Consider the following 20523-nt stretch of genomic DNA (forward strand, 5'->3'; position numbering starts at 1 on the left):
CCAGGGCTGTGCTGGAGGAGCAGGGACAGGCTCTCCAGGGTGGGGAGGGACTGGGCATGGTCACATGTCCTCTGGGGCTATGCCCTGAACAACCTCTGGGAGGTGTGCTGGGAGTTGATGCTGGGGCCTGGGCAGGAGGGGGGAGTCCAGTAGCTGGGGTTGTCAGCTGATTGTCAGCCGAGTTTGTTGCCAGATATGAGATTTTCAGTTTTTCAAATTTTGTAGGGGAGAGTTTATTTTTTTCAGTTTTCACCAATTTTCAGGACTTATTTAGAAAATGCAATAATGGAACATTAACATGCAAGGAAATATGAGGGCTGAATAATGAAGTCTATGCAGATGATGATTTTGACTCAGTAGGAGGTAGAAGGAATAATTATGTAGAAAATACATTGATTTATTACCAATATGATAACCCATATATTCCATCTTGGAAGATTTTTTACATTTTCTTCCCTTCAGCTTTCTCAATACAGATGACAGCTCCAGGCGTGAACAATCTCATGGCCATGACAGAATTCGTCCTCCTGGGGTTCCCACCCAGGAGACCATGGGCTTCCTGCACCCACTGCTCTTCTCCCTGGTCTACCTGTGCGCCCTGCTGGGGAATGGGCTCATTGTCCTCATCACCACCCTGGACCGGCACCTCCACACTCCCATGTACTTCTTCCTGAGGATTCTGTCCTTCTAGGACCTCTGCCTCATCTCAGCCATGGTCCCCAAGTCCATTGCCAACTCTCTGAGGCACAACAGCTCCATCTCCTTCCCAGGCTGTGTCATCCAGGTCTTCATGGTGGTTATTTCAGAAGGTGCAGAGGTGAACCTGCTCATGGTGATGAGCCTTGACCGCTATGCTGCCATCTGCCACCCCCTGCACTATGAGGTCCTCATGATCAGGGACAGGTGTGTGCAGCTGACAGCTGTGTCCTGGCTGGGTGGGGGTATATTGGCTGTGATGCACACAGATGGAACCTTCTTCTTGTCCTACTGTGGGTCCAACGTGGTCCACCAGTTCTTCTGTAACTTCCCCCAGTTATTGGCTATTTCCTGTTCAGGAAATTTAATGAGCAAACTTGTCCCCATTCTGATTAGTGTGGTCTGGGGTATGTGCTGTTTTACTTTTATCATCATTTCCTATGTGCACATCTTCTCTGCTGTCAGGAAGATCCCATCCACAGAAGGGAAGGACAAAGCCTACTCCACCTGCCTTCCCCACCTGCTGGTTGTGGTGCTGCTGGTCTCCACTGGATGCTTTGCTAATCTGAGGCCGACCTCATGGACTCCATCCACGTCTGGCCTGGTCATTTCTATGTTCTACACGGTGGTGCCCCCACCTTTAATCCCATCATATACAGTCTGAGGAATAAAGCCTTGAAGATGACTGTGGGGAGACTGATAAAAGGCCAATTTTCCAACAAATATGGCATCATCAATTATTCACCCACATTTATTCAGAGTCCCACTAACTCTACATTCATCATCCACAAGGTAAAGATGCTTCCCATTAGTATTTTTCTTTTGTCGCAAATCCATATTCTCATATTGTCATTGTGCTCCTGTTTCCTAAAATAATGCAATCCTTTGCCAATCCTCTCCCTGTGTAATGTTCATAAACTGAATCAGCTCACGGTTAAAAACATGTATTTGGTGTAGAAAGAATATTCTAGAACTCACACATCACCAATGTTTACCAAAACCAAGCGGTGGTGATGGTGTTCTGTCCTTGGGAGCACACGGTCACAAGACCTCAGTCTGGGCACTCGGTTCCCACAGCCTCAGTGGAGACTGAGGGCCCCGTCCCTGTGGAGGGAAGGGGAGACAGGTGAGTGGGGTTTCCCCACACCATTCCTACAGGAGCATCTTCCTCTAAGACACATTCATGTTTTTGTTCAAAAGACACGGAATCTCCTCCTGAATCTGCCAGAGATGGGCGGAAGGTGATACTGAAGGAGTCAGAATGGATGACTGAAGCCTGCGGCTGCCGGGTGTCTTCACTTCCATCTGTCCTGTTTCGATCGAGACTCTTCACTGCCTTGATGGAATATTTTGAAAATAAAATAGCTCTTAGGAGAATGCATCACTGTGAAGAGCTACATTTCTGGTTTTCACATTTATGACTTTGAAACCATGGGCTGTCCTCGGGCTCACGGGTAGCTCCCATCAGGTTCCAGGTCGCCCCTCGACATGCGGCAGGTCTGCTTCCCGACTGTCCTGCAGAGAACTCTGGCGCTCACTGTGCTTCTGTTCTGGGGACTGTGTCGTTCCTTAAACATCCTGTGAGGAGAGCAGGGTGGTGTCGCTGACTCCTGTCTCTCCACGGCATCTGCCCTGCACGGCCCTGGTTCTCACACGTTTCCCATACCCTGAGGACCGAGCTGGTGATGCTCTGCCCCTCATGCCCTTTCTCCGGGGGAAGGCCACTGTGCCCCACACTCTCCTGGTGGCTCTACCGTCATCAGTCCCTGAGTGAGCTTCTCAAGGAGAAGGCCAGGTGGCCACGAGCTCGAGTCCATTCCAGGTCCTGTCACACGGCCGGGATGTCGCTTGCGTGTAGAATCTCCCCAGCATGGCCTGAGCAAATGCTCAGGGCTGCTCCCGAGTGTCACCGCACCACAGGGATGACAGGACCACAGTCCCCATCTCCTGGTCATCATGCCCTTCCTGAGTCACATCCCCACCATGTGTTTTCTACTTGCCCTTTGAACCAATGTGCCCAGTGTGCTGGGAGGAGACTTTCCCCACAGCCTTCATCGCACCACACTGTTCCTCACTGTTATGGTTTGTGGCTGTGTGTGACGTCTGGAGAATAATGCTGCCCTTCCTCCCCCTGTTACTCAGGAGATCTTTGGCTATTTGAGAGTTTCTCATGATTCCCTAGGAATTTCAGCTATATTTGTTCTATTTCTCTCAAGAATGCCATGGAGGCTCCCACTGGAAAGGCACTGGCTCTGGAATTTGCGTTTGGTAGGAGGCTTTTGGATAATACTGACCCTGCTGACCTGTCTGCTGGGGACGTCCTTCCACTTCTTTTTATCTTCCAATATTCCTTTTCAGTGTTTGGAAGTTTTCCTCTTTGAGTCCTTCACCTCTTTGCTAGATTCATTTATCCCCAAAGTCAATTTATTTATTGACTTTGAGGGGAAGGTTCTTGATTTCCTCCTCCTTAGACTGGCAGTGTGCCTAGAGGAAGGCATTGACATGTCCACGGAGAATGCAAACACTACGGATGAAGTCTGAAAACTACAACTTCCCCACGAAAAAATCTTTGCATGATGCTTTTCGCGGTCGCTGCATGTTCTCTTTAGCATTCTTCTAGCCAAAAGTAAAGGCACTCTCAATTAATTCTCATTAACAACCCACGCATGTTACTATTCCCCCTCAACCTATGATGGAGGGAGTGCCGGGCCAGGAGGCAGCGGCCGGCACGTGCAGGCACAGGAGATTTCTCATTATACTTTTTTTTTTTTTCACAACGGGACATTTTTTTTTTTCATGTCAGCTAAAATGTCAATATAGAATAATAAAGTTTAACTCTAACAAAAGTTGCCCCGACTCTGTGCTTGAAGGTATATAAATTCACCTTTCCCTATTGATGGGCAAAGCGGCGGTTTCGATTTTTACGGGAAATGTGGTTTTAAAGTTTATATGCGAAAAAGCAGGTAAGAGGAGGCTGGTCCAGCCACAGCCAAACCTCCCATGCAGGGCAGGACCCTCCCTCCTTCCCCAGCTGCTCCTGGAGCCTCGATTCCAGAGTCAGAGATTTTTTTTTTATTTTCAGCGGGGAGGGGAGAGCAGGGGGCATGGTATATGGACAGAGGGGGGCTGTGGTGACTGCATGAGAGATGTTAGTCTGTACCCCTAAATCACGCACTGTCTACGAGACCAAGGTTGCAGAATCACAAAATAAAAATGCAAACAAATGCAGACAAATGGGTTCAGAAGGGAAAACTAGTCACATTTCTAAGAGACATAAACAATCTGATATCCCAGGAGACCGAGACCTCGGACCTTCGCACTGGCTGCTGCGGAATTTATCCCTCCTCACCACTCCTGTCTCTTTCTTCACTTCCCCTCCCCCCTCCGCTCCAGCTCCACACAGCCCTCACCACCCATCCACGACCTTCCAGGCCCCGGGAGGGCTCACAGGGGCAGGAGGTAACTTGCCAGCTCCCTGTGGACGGGGCTTGTCCTGGCTCTGAGGACGGGGCCATCCCCGGGCCCCATGGTGGTCAGGGGAGGAGATGGGGCTGGGAGAAGAGGATGAACTACATTCCTCCCCACATGGGAAACCACCAACAAAATCACCCCGACACACTCAGACACCAATTATCACTGAATGTGCCACAGGATGACGCCAATTAAGATAGTGACCTGAACAAGGGTGCTTGTCCCTCTGGAGTAAAGTCACTTGATGGATGGAACTTGGACAGTGTCCAACCCGCGGACACCAGCTCCAGAGCTCAAATAACCCAGCCCTGAGGCCCTGCTCGGTCCATGAGGCGGCGCAGGACGGGGCGGAACATGCTGTGAGTGCTCAGAGGCTCCCCACCAGCCCCAACCATGGAGTGAGAGTCCAGGACGCCCTCTCCCCTGCCATGGGGACAACCTCAGGACAGAGACTCGAGATGAGAGCGGGAACTTCCCCCCAGACTGCAGGTATTTGCAGGGGAGCATCCACTCACACTTGAAAACTTTTAGATTTCAAACTTCATTTTTAGACTTGAGAACGTGTTAAACTATACATTTTGTAAATAACGACAACTAATGCTGACGGGGCCCAAGTCGTCATGCCCTGTCAGCTTGGGGGAGACTCAGGGAGAGAAAACATCTTCTCTTGTAATTTAAGATGTTCAAAGATATTGACTTTTAATACATTGATCATAGGCTTTGGTTATGGAAATGGGACAATTATTGCTTCAGACCTGGGATGTAGCTTCAGCACACTCAGTGGGTCCTGGGCACTGAATAAAATCACAACAATCAATGGAATTAGATTGTAATGAAGAAATTCCAGGCAAAGTTAAAAAATTAAACTAGTTGTTTAAAGATTTTTTTTTTTTTTTTTTTTTTTAATAGAGGCATGTTTTTCTTTATTTGTTTGCTTGTTTGTTTGTTTTGTTTACACATGCACTGGGTACAGTCAGAAGCGCGGGAGGGTGAGAGAATTCACCAGAGCCAGAGCGGGGAGCAGAGCAGGCAGAAGGACCGAAGTACACTGCTGAGGGGAGCAGCGGGCGGCAGGAGAGGTCTGCGCGCCATGTGGGACCCTCCTCTGGTGGCCGGGGAGCAGCCGGGGATTGAACCGGCGCCGCAGTGGCCGCGGGCAGCTTCGCAACCCAGCGCTCTACCACTGCGCCACCGGGGAGGCCCCTAAACTAGTTGTTTAAATTCAGAACATTATGCCTTTTTGTCCCAAACATTATGACGAAAATGAGTCAAGTAGAAAATCAGTAAATCTTACAGCACATGTTGAACGCTTCATGGCTCTGACATGAACATGAGGCTGGCAGGGACATCTGAATATTTATGGACGTGAACTTGGGATTTTTCCCTAACACCTTCACTCGGGGACTGTTAGCAATATTGTAAAATAAAGTCACAGTATAAACAGGACCTGGAGGAGATAGATGTTGAGTTATTTTATCCACTTTAAATAGGTATTTAAAGTCACACTACAGATGTCAACATCATTAATAACCAGGTACAACATTTCTTTACCTCCATGAATCCTGATTTATTTTCTTGTTTTTATTTAATTTTGTGAGTTATCCCCGCCAATGTTCTGCAATTATTTCATACTACTATACTCTTGTAAAAATCGTGCCTCCCCAGGGCGTGCCCCTCCGTCACCCAAAAGAGGGGGGAGAGGATGACACTGGGGAGGGGGGGAGAGCAGGCAGGGCTGCCCCATGTCCAGGTGTTCCCACTCACGCATGGGGCATGGGGGAGGAACAAACCCGCACCTGGGGCACCCAGGGCGCTGGGACCAGCAGGGACAGCCACACACACAGACCGTCTGGCTCAGTCCTGGAGCGGCCTCCTCCCTGCACAGATGTGCCTGAGTCTGAGGGGCACAGAGGGGTTGGGAGGGACCCGGGGTTGATGAACCCATCGTGCAGGACGGACATGTGGTGTGACCCAGGAGGATACACTGCAGGATACGTGGTCTCTGGGTCCTCATATGTGGGGAGTCAGGGGCAGGGAGATGAGGAGACAAGGGGATGGACCAGGAGTCAGTGGTGAGGCCACAGAGGCAGGAATCTCACAGAGGAGGCGTCAGGACATGCCCCATGGGGACGCGGAACCCAGATCATTCTGTTCCAGGACAGTGTCAGGTCCTGGGGAGCAGGAAAACAGGGACCCACACACCCCATCTCCCTGCACACCCGTCCCTGTAGGGCCTCCCCAGACCAGGGCTGTGCTGGAGGAGCAGGGACAGGCTCTCCAGGGTGGGGAGGGGCTGGGCATGGTCATGTGTCCTCTGGGGCTATGCCCTTGACAACCTCTGGGAGGTGTGTTGGGCAGAGATGCTGGGGCCTGGGCAGGAGGGGGAGCCACAGGACTGGGGTGGGTTGTGGGGGAGCTTTGTCTATTGACTATTTTGACAGATATAAGATTCTAATTGTTCAAGTTTTTTAGGGGACAGATGAAATTTTCAGTTTTCACCAATTTTCAGGAATTATGTGGAGAGTGTAATAATGACATATTCACATGAGGTGGTAATAAATGGGTTGAATGAAACAGCAGACATAGATGATATTAATGTCCATATAACTGGAAGGAATAATGATGTGGAAAATACATTGATTTATTATCTTTTATTGACAACCTATTATATTTTCAATATTGGAAGTATTAAAATTGTGTTACTCTTCCTCTTTTAAACAGAAGATGACTCCAGGGGTGACCAATCTCACGACCGTGACAGAATTCATCCTCTTGGGATTCCCCACCCAGGGGACCATGGGCTTCCTGCACCTGCTGCTCTTCTCCCTGGTCTACCTGTGCTCCCTGCTGGGGAATGGGTTCATTGTCCTCATCACCACCCTGGACCGGCACCTCCACACCCCCATGTACTTCTTCCTGAGGATTCTGTCCTTCTCGGACCTCTGCCTCATCTCAGCCATGGTCCCCAAGTCCATTGCCAACTCTCTGAGGCACAGCTGCTCCATCTCCTTCCCGGGCTGTGTCCTCCAGGTCTTCATGATAATTTTTTCAGCAGGTGCAGAGCTGAACCTGCTCACGGTGATCAGCCTTGACTGCTATGCTGCCATCAGCCACCCCTTGCACTATGAGGTCATCATGGTCAGGGACAAGTGTGTGCAACTGACAGCTGTGTCCTGGCTGTGTGGGGGTCTCTATGCCGTGATCCTCACAGCTGGAACCTTCTCTTTGTCCTACTGCGGGTCCAACGTGGTTCACCAGTTCTTTTGTGACATCCCCCAGTTATTGGCTATTTCCTGCTCAGAAAATGTAATGAGCAAATTTGTCCCCATTCTCATTAGTGTGGTATTGACTATCTGCTCTTTCATTTTCATCGACATTTCCTATGTCCACATTTTCTCTGCTGTCAGTAAGATCCCATCCACAGAAGGTATGTCCAAGGCCTACTACAACTGCCTTCCTCACCTGCTGGTTGTCATGCTGTATCTCTTCACTGGATGTTTTGCTTACCTAAAGCCAACCTCAGGGACCCCGTCCATGGCTGACCTGGTCATTTCTATGTTCTACACGGTGGTGCCCCCCATCTTTAATCCTGTCATATATAGTCTGAGGAATCAAGCCATGAAGTCAGCTGTGGGGAGACTGATAAATGGTCATTACTCCAAGATGTGAGATATCACAAATCTACAATTATAGCCCCTCATTCATTCAGCTATTTCCCCCAACTCTTACATGTCATCATTTATAAGCATAGATTTTGCATTAGGATTATCCCCTTGTCACAAATTCATATTCTCATAATCCTCACTATACTCTGGTTTCCTAAATTGCTGCACCCTTCCCCCAAGCCCTCCCTGTGTGATGTTCATAAACTGAACCCAGCTCGTGGTTAAAAAGTTGTATTTGTTGTAGAAATAATGTTCTAGAACTCACATTCACCAACATTTACATAATGTGAGGATTGGTAAAGGGGTCTGTCCTCAGGACCACATGCCCAGGGAACCACAGTCCTTGGGCTCGGTTCCCACAGCCTTTGTGTGTCTCCACCGAGGGCCTTGTCCTCATTGATGGCAGGGGAGACAGAGAGTGAGGCCCCTCATCCCTCATGATTCCTCACGGGGCATCTTCCTCTAGGGGAATTTCCTGTTCCTGTTCACAGGACAAAGGGAAACCATACTTGACTCTGCCAGAGGTGGAAGGATGGACGCTTCCTTGGTTAGTAGGAAACTATGAGTGAAACCTGGAATGGATGGAATATTAATTTCTGTGATGCCTGTTTGGATGTCAACATTACTGTACCCCTCAATGTGGTGTTTTCAGAAGTAGTTGTATGAATATTCTTTGAAGAACTACATTTCTACTTAAAAGTTTATAATGTGTAGCTTGTCATTGGGTGGATTTTTAGGTTCCCATACTTTTCCAGATTGTATCTTGATCCTCTACCAGGTCTTCTCCACCTTCTTTTAGATTACACTTATGTTCACTTTTCTTCCACTTGGGAACTGTGTTATGAGTTTGTTATGCAAAGTAAAGCATGGCATATTTGCAATTTTTAATGTAATTCTACACATCTGCACTGCACTTCGGAAGATATCACTCTTGTTTTCCTAACACGGAGAACGTGAGCTGGGGGTGACCTGCCTCGTCTCCAGGAGCAGGTCACTGTGTCTCCAAACTCTCCTGACCAAACTCTCCAAAGTCTCCTGTGTCTCCACATTTTGTCCATGAAACTATTTATGATAATAAAATGTAGTTAATAACAAAACATGACTCGTCCATTCAAATTTCATTATGAAAGCTGAGCTAAAAAAATCACTCAAAGTAATACTCATTTCAATGATAGCATGAAGTCACAGTCCCCATCCCCTCGGGATATGATATCATTCCCTGCTCAGATTCCTGTGGATGTATTTTCTATTTTTCCTTGAATAAATCCAGTGAGTGTGTGTTGAGAAGGGATTTTACCATGAGTGTTTCATCCCAACATCACATTATTTTTTTTATTTGTTCTTATCAAGGAGGACACTCATTTAGACTTTTTACTGTTTTTACCGTGGGTCACTTTTCACTCCACCACATGCACCAATGTCCACTCAGAATCTGCTAAATGCACTGCATTGCCTGCGCCCTCTGTCCACACTCCTGCTCTCCTCCCCTGTTCTGTCTGGTAAAGAGAAATTTTTGTACTCAGTCCAACATTTCCGTTTGCTGATTGCCACTATAATTTTTTTAATTATTGACTTTTTATATTATAATCCACAAATGGGTGAGACCAGCCAATATCTTTCACATTTTGACTTATTTCACTAGCACACACACACCACAAGGTGCACTTTTAGTCCCTAAGGACACTAGTTCACCTTTTTAATAGTTGTATACTATTCCATTGAGTGTGGATCCACATTCTTTATTCACTCTTCTCTCCATGGCACTTGGGTTGGGGCCATGGCCGGTTACAGTGGACGGTGCTGCTGGGAACACAGGTTTACGTGGTCTGTACTGTAGAGTCTGCGCATCTGGGACAAATACCCAGATGAGGTTGTTACATCCTGTGGTTGTCCTGTTGTTAGTGTCTGAAGACGTCTCCACGCCAATTCCCAGCAGAGATGAGAGGCCTTTTCTCTCCCTCCCCCACCTTTTTGCTGGTTCCAGTCTCTGGATTGGTCCCTTCTCACAAGTGACAGCAGTTTGGATTTCTATTTTCCTTATTATTAGAACAATTTGGAATGGGTTAAAAATTTGCATTTGACAAACCCTTAAAATACCAGCAAGAACACACAGGTGCTGCCCACTGCACACTCACCCCATAGATGAACTTGGGGACACACGCCAAGGACCAGGGAAGAAGAGCACGTAGGAACAAGTGCCCCCCCACACACACTAGAGAGCTTCTGTGACTCAGAAAAGCCATCCCCAAAATGGGTCCCTGCACTGGGAGAAAATTGTTCACATCACACACCTGACAAGGGCGAGTGTTCAAAGTACACAGAACCTGCAAACCCAGCAACAGAAAGAGCACCCCAATCCAACACGGCCTCAGACCCCCAGAGACATTTCCATCCAGGAGGTGAGGAGGCCGCAGCCTCTCACACTTTTTATTCAGGTTTAAACCATATGTGCTACTGAGCCCATCCACCTGACTCACACCTGAAGCCACTTGAACATCCCTGAGAGAGTCATAGATACCGGCATGTGTTGCATTAGATCTCCTGGATTCCTGATGTGTCCTTTTGATTACATTATTGATATAATCTAAGTATCCTAAATTAATATTGTCAGGTGATTTCCTGCGGCGTCTGACTATTTCAAATTGATCCTTTTCATCCATCCCATTCGCTGTCCCACTGCCCCCCTTACAGGTGTCCGGGGCAGACAGAGCACCTGAGTCTGTTTTTTGCAACTCACTCATGGGATCCCTGGGCTGGACGCTGCCCAGCCAGGATGGGCGGGATGGACGGACATTCCCTCGTTGGCTGAGACATGACAACAGTCCTGGTGACCATGCGGGTTCCCAGTTAACCCCACAAGCAGCTCCCCAGACCCCTGACCCTGTACCTTCTCCCTGAGCCCTTAAAGGACACCCCGCCCGGGCGCTGACCCCGCCTGCCCTGCCGCCAGGGCCGCCCGCTGAGCAGGAGGGAAGGGGGTGTCCTTTCCCGGGGGGCTCGGCTCCGGGAGTCTTCCGGGGCCACCGTCAGTCAGTGTGGACGGTCACTGGTCAAAGGTGACTTGAGGAACCGCTGACCGCGCGGTGCTCAGTGTCGCAATGTCCTGGGGTGACACAGGCGAGCCTTGGGGGCCGCAGGCTGCCCACCCGCGCCCCGAGCTTGGAGGCGACGCCCCTGCAGGCCTCTGGGCGCTGCCCCGTCTGCCAGCTCCCTGGTGCACCCGCTGCCCCCGACCCCTGACCCCGGACCCCCCACCCCAAGCTCACATCACCCACGCGTGTCAGGGAAGTGTGGGGCCCCACCCGCCACCTGCAGCGTGGCCTGCACAGACCCGGGTGGCCACGTCCTGGCCCCTGTCTCCTCACAGCAGCGGCGGATCATTCCTCCGTCACACGAACAACACAGGAGACAAAATGGCGGACGTTTTCTTCATTGTGGATGAAAAGAGGCCGCGGGGTGTGTTCACCAGACACAGGAGACAACTTCAAAGGCAGAAGATGCGGGCCCCTGTACTGCATCTCCCTCACCCCCGCGTCCCTCAGGGAGAAACCTGCTCACACGCACACAGTCAACGCTGACATTCTCCTCCTCAAGAGCGCCGGGCCAGGCTGCTCTCCCTGGATGGCTGCTGGCTAGGGCCTGGCCGGGGGCCTGAGGCAGCGGCTGGGCCGAGCCCGGGGGAGGTCTCCGGCACCTGAGCCCGAGGCTGCTCGCCAGGGAGAGGGACATGTCCCGGCACCGCGTCAGGAGTCTGTGTGCTTGTCCCCGGCGGGGCCGCTGATGCCCGGGCCTCAGAGCGCCAGGAGTGTGGGAAAATCGAAGACAGAAACGCCAGGGCCTGGACAGGAGCCCGGCAGGAGGGATACTCCACAGTGACCATCCTCAGACCAAACCTCAGCTGGGTGGGAGAGGGAGCCGAGCAGGCAGAAGGACCAAAGTACACTGCTGAGGGGAGCAGCGGGTGGCAGGAGAGGTCTGCGCACCATGCGGGACCCTCACCAGGTGGCCGGGGAGCAGCCGGGGATCGAACCGGAGCCGCAGAGGCTGCGGGGAGCTTCACAACCCAGCGCTCAACCACTGCGCCACCAGGGAGGCCCTGATAAATTAATTTCTTACTATAAATTCTTGATACTGTTATAGATCACTGACGGGATGTAATGAGAATTTAATATATGTATTAAGAACCTGAATCAGCATTATATACATTTATGAGACTATTCATTGCCAACTTGGTATAACATTATTAAAATATTTAAGTAATAAACATTGAATGTCTCAAGGTTGTATGAATTTAAAAATGTGAGCACAATGAAAATTGTTGTGGACACCAACGTAATATACATTGCAAACTCTAAAGAACTCTTAAGACTCCACTGAAAAAACAAATTAAATAAGCCACTTCAGTATACTTCAAAAGTTCAAAATCAACATATGAACATCAATTGCCTTCTTAAGTGCAAAAAAATGAATCAGAAGAGAAGAATTTGAGAAGGCAATCTTACATATAATCACAAAATTACCTAAGAGTAACCCTATAAAGAAAGTGAAGATATCCAGAAAGTTGTAAGACTTTCTTAAAATAATTTGGAAACACACAAAAAAGGGAATGATATGCCCTCCTCATGGACAGGAAGAATCAGGATTACAAAATATCCATCAGACTCAAAGCAATTTTCAGATTAATGCAATCCACATGAAAATTTTAATGGCATTTCAAACATATGAAGCAAACATTACAGAGAAGCATATGGAACTAAAAAGACAACAAACATGGGACTCCCGAGTGGTGCAGCGTTTGAGCGCTGGGTTGCGAAGCTGCCCACAGCCTCTGCAGTGCCGGTTTGATCCCCAGCTGCTCCCGGCCACTGGAGGAGGGTCCCGCATGGCGCACAGACCTCTCCTGCTGCCCGCTGCTCCCCTCAGCAGTGTACTTCTGTCCTTCTACCTGCTCTGCTCCCCAATCTGTCTCCGGTGAATTCTCTCACCCTCCCGCACTTCTGTCTGTACCCAGTGCTTGTATAAATAAAATAAATGAACAAACAAACAAACAAACAAATAAATAAACAAAATAAATAAATAAAAAGACCCCAAAAAGCCAAAACTGTCTTGACAAAAAAGTAAGAATGGAGGAAAGACACCTTCAGACTCCAGTCTATACAATAAAGCTCTAATAATCAAAACAGCATGGTACTGGAGAAAAGCAGACACACAGACCTGTGGAATATAATGAGGCCCTGGAACCCACCCTCATCAGGAGGGACAGTGACTCTACGACAGAAGAGCCAGAGCAGGCACTGGAGCAGGGAAAGTGGGGAGATGGTGCTGGGAGAAGCAGACAGACACACACAGCAGAGTGAAGCAGGAACTGCCCCACCCCTACACAAGAGTAAACTCAAACAAATAAACACCTCTTTGCAAATGTGTCACTACAGTCATGCAGCAAACCTAAATATATGACACCATGTTCAGAAACTCTAATATTCTACTCCATTTTGTTAAGGGTAAAAGCAAATTATCCCAACAAAAGGACAATTCTAATGTAAGTGCAGGGACAGGTGCTGTGGTGGAAAAGAACCACAGGATACACAATTATAGAGGCGAGTAAAGTTTCTGTTCCCGCGGGGCTGGTGACCACTGTGGTCACTCACTTCTGCTGGACATCCGTTGTCTTTTCCCCCACTCCCCTCCCTGGGCTCCCTCCTGCCTCTCTCCGTGTCCCTTTCCTCCGGCCTCAGGCCTTCCTGCATCCCCCTCACGCCCATCCCCACGGCCTCTCCATGAAGGGAACATGGGAGGTGACGGGCGACTGTGCAGCTGTCTAGACAGGGACTCAGGGCACTGTTATGACTGATGGTGGCCACCACAGTGGACCCGACAGGTGGGGAATGGAACCTGGACATGAGCATTTGTCTATTCACTTCCATAGAGGCGTGAGCCAGACACAACATAACATCTGCACACTGAGTGTGATAATTACTCGCTGAGATGCACTGCAGAACGCTCCAATTAACACAGTCAAGTAAAAACACACTTTCCCTCGTGAGGAAGGTCCCTGAGGGCTGGATTCTGGACCACGTCCAACACACGGACACCAGATCCAGAACTCAAATAGCCCAGCCCTAAGGCCCTGCTCTGTCCATGAGGCAGCACAGGACGGGTTGGAACATCCTGTGAGTGCTCAGAGGCAGCCCCACGAGACCCGACCATGGAGTGAGAAGCAGGGACGCCCTCTGTCCTGCCATGGGGACAAGGGATTTTAACACCAGACTGCAGGTATCTGCCCCCAGCTATTTGCAGGGGACAGTCCACTCACACTTGAAATATTTTAGGTGTGAAGCATCATTTTATACTGGAGAACTTGCTGTAGTTAAACTATTCATTTTGTAAACCGTGACAACTAATGCTGATGGTGCCCAAATCGTCATGTCCACTGCCCTGTCAGCCTGGGTGAGACTCCGTGAGAGAAAACACATTCTCTTGTAATTTATGATGGTGAAAGATATTGACTTTTAATACAGTGAGCGTATTAGAAGATTGTGACTTACGGGAGATGTGACGATTTCTGCTTCACACCTGGGATGAGCATCGACACACTCAGTGTGTTCTGGGCATGGAATAAAATCACAGCAATTAATAGAATTGTATGGTGATGAAGACATTCCAGAGGGAATTGAAAATTATACTTATTGCTCGATTCAGAATGTTATGCCGTTTCTCCTGAACATGTTGACAGATATGAGTCAAGTAGAAATTCAATAACTTGTCAGCAACATGTTGACCCCTTCATGGTTCTGACAGGAACGTGAGGCCGGCAGGGACGTGTGACTATTTATGGACATGAACTTGGGATTTTTTGCAAACTTCCTCATGCAGGGATTGTTAGTGGTTTTGTAAAATAAAGTCATAGTATTTAAACAGGTCCTGGAGGACATATATGACAAATGATATTTTATCCATTTTAAATATGTATTTAAAGTCACACATCAGATGTCAACATTATTAATAACCAGATACATATGCTTTACCTCCACGCACCCTGATTTATTTTCTTCTTTTTATTAAATATTGGAATTATTCTCACAAATGTGTTGCAATTATTATGTGTACTATGTTCTCAGAAAAATCCTGAGCTCCCCAGGGCCTGCCCCTCCGTCACCCCGCAGAGAGAGAAGAGGATGAGATTGGTGGGGGAGGAGAGAGGGTAGGTCTGCACCCTGTCCAGACGTATCCACACACACACACGGGCCTGGGACCGGCAGGGTGAGCCACACACACAAACCGTCCGGCTCAGCACTGGAGCAGCCTCCTCCCTGCACAGATGTGCATGAGTCTGGCGGGGACAGAGGGGCCGGGAGGGACCCGGGGGTGGATGAGCCCATCCTGCAGGAGGGACGTGTGGGTGTGACCCAGGAGGAGACACTGTGGGAAACGTGGTCTCTGGGTCCTCAGATGTGGGGAGTCAGGGGCAGGGAGAAGAGGGGAATGGTCCAGGAGGCCACAGGGGCAGGAATCTAACAGAGGAGGCGTCAGGACATGCCGCACGGGGACGCAGAGCCCAGATCATTCAGTTCCAGGACAGTGTCGGACCTGGGGAGCAGGAAATTGGGGACCCACACACCCCATCTCCCTGCACACCTGGGAATTTAGCATTAGGGCACCCAGTGTGTCTTGGGCACAGAATAAAATCACAACGATGAATGGGAATAGATTGTAACAAAGGAATTCCAGAAGAAATTAAAAAAATAAAACTAGTTGTTAAATTCAGAACGTTGTGCCTTTTTGCCCCAAAAATTATAACAAAAAAGAGTCAAGTAGAAAATCAATATTTTTTGAAGCAACATGTTGACGGCTTCATGGCTCTGACATGAATGTGACTCTGGCAGGGACATGTGACTATTTATGGACATGAACTTGGGATTTTACCCAAATCCTTACTCAGGGATTGTCCTTATAATGGCAAAATGTGTCACAGTATTTAAGCAGGGCCTGGAGGAGATGTGTCAAGTTATATTATCCATTTTAATATATTGTTAAGGTCACTCAGCAGATGTCAACATTTTTCACCACCAATATACTGATTTATTATCTTGTTTTTATTAATTTTTTTGGAATATTCAAATCCATCTGATTCAATTCTTTTCCACTACTATAGTCTTCTAAAAAACCTGCCTCCACGGGGCCTGCCCCTCTGTCACCCAGCAAAGGGGGGGAGAGGATTAATTGGAGGGGAGGGGTAGAGAATGCATGGCTGCCCTGTGTCCAGACGTCCCCACTCACACATGGGCCTCGGGTGAGGAACAAACCCGCACCCAGGGGACCCGGGGCCCTGGGACCGGCAGGGACAGCCACACTCACAGAATTTCCGGCTCAGCCCCAGAGCGGCCTCCACCCTGCACAGACATGCATGAGTCTGAGGGGGACAGAGGGGCTGGGGAGGGACCTGGGGTGGAGGAGCCCATTCTGCAGGAGGGACATGTGGGTGTGACACAGGAAGAGACTCTGTGGGAAACGTGGTATCTGGGTCCTCAGATATGGGGAGTCAGGGGCAGGGACATGAGGAGACGAGGGGACGGACCAGGAGGCAACAGTGAGGCCACAGAGGCAGAAATCTGACAGAGGAGGTGTCAGGACACGCCCCATGGGGACGCCGAACCCAGATCATTCAGTTCCAGGACAGTGTTGGGTCCTGGGGAGCAGAAAAACAGGGACCCGCACACCCCATCTCCCTGCACACCTGTTGCTGTGGGGCCTCCCAGACCAGGGCTGTGCTGAAGGAGCAGGGACAGGCTCTCCAGGGTGGGGAGGGGCTGGGCATGGTCATGTGTCCTCTGGGGCTGTGCCCTGGACAACCTCTGGGAGGTGTGCTGGGTGGAGATGCTGGGACTTGGGCAGGAGGGGGAGCCGCAGGCCTGGGAATGACTGGGCACGGGTGGTCTGTCATTTCAGTTTACCGAGCGATCTGATATTCAGGTTAATCATGGTCATTTAAAAATTCATTTCAACAAAAATTTATGGACACATGTTTGGGCAATACATCAATAGCGCATGCACATGAGATAAAATATAAATTTGGTCAGATAACAGTAAGCATAGATTGTGTGATTGTGATACATTGATAACCCATTTTGTGTTCAACATTGGAAGATATGACAACTTTTTCTTCCTATTTATTTATTTATTTATTATTATTTTTTTTTTTGGTACGGATGACGTCTTCAGTGGTGACCAATCTCACGGCTGTGACAGAATTCATCCTCCTGGGGTTCCCCAACCAGGGGACCATGGGCCTCCTGCTCCCGCTGCTCTTCTCCCTGGTCTATCTGTGTGCCTTGCTGGGGAACGGGCTCATCATCCTCATCACCACCCTGGACCGGCACCTCCACACCCCCATGTACTTCTTCCTGAGGAGTCTGTCCTTCTCGGACCTCTGCCTCATCTCAGCCACGGACCCCAAGTCCATTGCCAACTCTCTGAGTCACAGCAGCTCCATCTCCTTCCTGGGCTGTGTTGTCGAGGTCTTCATGGTGATTATGTCAGCATCTACAGAGCTTTACCTGCTCACCGTGATGAGCCTTGACCGCTATGCTGCCATCTGCCACCCCCTGAACTATGAGGTCATCATGAGCAGGGACAGGTGTGTGCAGCTGACAGCTGTGTCTTGGCTGGGTGGGGGTGTCATCGCTTTGATGCTCACAGCTGATACCTTCTCCTTGTCCTACAGTGGGTCCAGAGTGGCCCACCAGTTCTTCTGTGATATCCCCCAGTTATTGGCTATTTCCTGCTCAAGAAATCTAATGAAGAAACTTGTCTCCATTCTCATCCGTGTGGTCTGGAATATCTGCTGTTTCATTTTCATCATCGTTTCCTATGTCCACATCTTCTCTGCTGTCAGGAAGATCCCAAACACAGAAGGGAAGGCCAAAGTCTACTCCACGTGCCTTCCCCACTGCTGGTTGTGGTACTGTATCACTCCACTGGATGCTTTGATTATCTGAAGCCGACCTCAGAGACTCTGTCCATGTCTGACCTGTTCATTTCTATGTTCTACACTATGGTGCCCCCCTCATTTAATCCCATCATATACAGTCTGAGGAACTAAGCCATGAAGTCTGCTGTGGGGAGACTGATGAAGGGCCAGTAACTAGCATGTGAGGTATCACTGTTTTCCTAAATTAATTATTCAACCTACATTTATGACCCCAGCAGTTACTTAGATTTTCCCTCTATTACCAGTCACCATTATAGTAAAATAAGACTTTCATTACAGATTTCCTTTGACAGATTTTAACATTGTTCTATTCTTCAATTCTCTGTTTCCGAAACTAATGCAGCCATTTACAAAACACCCTTCCATGTGACATGCATAATGTGAATTCTAGTTCTTTAAATGTTACGGCTGGTATGTGAAAGCATGTTCTAGAACTCACACATCCCCAACATTTTCATGAAATCCAGCAGTGGTAAGGGGTCTGTCCCCGGGAGCACACGGTCATGGGACCCCAGCCCTTGGGCTCAGTTACCACAGCCTGTGTGTGATCTCCCCTGAGGCGCGTCCTTGTGGAGGGAAGGAGACAGCTGTTGCGCGCCACCCCCCTGATTCCTGATGGGGCAACTTCCTTGGAGAGATATTCATGTTTTTGCTCAAATGTCAAGTAGAAATTACACTTGACATGAATCTCCCAGGGACTGATGGAAGTTTGCAAAAGAATCTTAATCTGTGATTGAACCTGTACTTGATGTTCATTTATACGGCGTCTGAAGTGGTGACAGTACATTCAGGGTGTGGTATTTTTTAAGTGAATTATTTTTAAAGAACTATGTTTCATCCTTTAAATATTATAATGCTTAATACATTTGTTGTTGTGTTTATTTTTAGGGGATCCCTTAGTTTTCCCGATTGTGTGGATGTCCTGTACCAGGTCTTCTCCACTTTCTGGTACATCTGGGATTATGTCACTTTCTACATCATGTAAAGTAAAGCACGGCAATATTTGTAAATTTTATTCTCGGCAGCTTCTATGCTGTCAACGCCAGGGCCTCACGGTTGCTCACCCACCCTGATAATATGAGCTGGGAGAAGCTCCCCCCTCACGCGTCCTCTCTGCAGCAGGACACAGTGTCTCCAAACATGCCTGACGGATCATAACAGACTCAGTCAGGCAATATTTATCTTATAACATGCATGTTAATGATCAGACCAAGTCCATTGAGATTTCAGAATAAAATCGTGTGGGGAAGTCCCCCAAGTAACTCATCTTTCCATGAAAGACCCTGATGGCAGGTGTCTCACCCCTGGGCCTCCATCACTCTTGGGCCACAGCCTTTACACACTTTTTGTCTTGCCTTTGAGCGAAGCCTCTAGACTCTGTTGAGAAGAGGATTTGACCTCCGGTGTGGGGTGATGTGGGGTCATGGTAATAATTGCCATTTGTCACGTTTTTGCTGTCTTGTTTCGGGGCTCCATTTCTGCCCCTCTGTGTGTGCGGTGCCCACTCACACTCCACAGAACACCCACGTGAACACCCTCCTGTTTCCACAAGTCCAAGGACAGGGAACCTCAAGGGTAATAAACAAGTGGCCCCCAACACTTTAGCGCTCCTGGGCCTCATAAACCGCTATGAGCACAGGCCTTGTGCAGGGAGACGCCATGTGCACCCCACACTCCTGACAAGGGCGAGTGTCCGTCCACACATATGTGTCCCCACCACAACAGGGAGCAGCGCCCCAGTCCAGACAAGGACCAAGGCCTAGGTGGACAGTCTCTAAGGAGGTCGCCCAGTGCCTGCAGAGTTGCGGGCAGGTGGATTCAGGCTCTAGACCCTGCTCCGAGCTCGCTGGCCTGTCCTGACCCCCACACGGATGTGTTTGTTCAGGTCCTACTCACACTCTGCCCGCACTTTAAATTATGTCCCCTTCCCTCAGTGTGTGCTGGACTCCAGGGTCGACATGGTGGACAGACTCGAGTCTGTGTTCTTAGAGACTTAAAAGTGGGGAATGTGCTCCTGGGGTGGAAGAGCTTTTCTCAGCCGGGGTGAGCAGGAAGGACTAATCTCTTCATGGGCTGAGGAGTTTCAACCAGAAGGATTTAAGTGAGGAAGTGGGATCCCCCACAACCCGCGTGAACAGCAACCCAGCCACTCCAGCCCCCCACGACCTTCTCCCTTAGGCCAAAAAAGACAACCTGTCTGGGGCTGACCCTGCCTGCCCCTACCACGCATGCAGAGCAGGGGAAATGCAAAGTGGTCTCCAGGGCGGTGCGGGGGTCCAGAGCATCCGGGTTCCCAGAGGCAGTATCCCCCAGGGGCGGTCATGTGTCGACCATGAGAACAAGGGGGGTTCATGAGGGAGCACTGGTGGGCGGACGGGGCCACAATGTCTGTCCCTCTAAAGGCGCCCGCAGGGATCCCTGGAGTTGGGAAAAGTGCCAGGTGCCATCACATCTGTGGCCATGGCCAGACACCACTGGGCAGCGCATGTCCCTCGCCCCAGACTTGGCCAGCCTCGGGCCCTGAGCAGAAGCCACAGGACATCCCTTGCCCTTCTCTGCCCTCGGCACCGTGTCTGCCTCACAGAGCCCTTTGGGCACAAGTATCTGCATTTCAGTCAAAGACGAACATGCATCTGAGGCGTTCCGGGACTTGTCATGTGTGTCCTCCCATCCCGCGGGCACCCCCGGGAGTGCATATGAAGG

The sequence above is a fragment of the Talpa europaea genome (genome assembly GCF_964194135.1).
Source record: "Talpa europaea genome assembly, chromosome: 8".
Classification (NCBI taxonomy): Eukaryota; Metazoa; Chordata; class Mammalia; order Eulipotyphla; family Talpidae; genus Talpa; species Talpa europaea.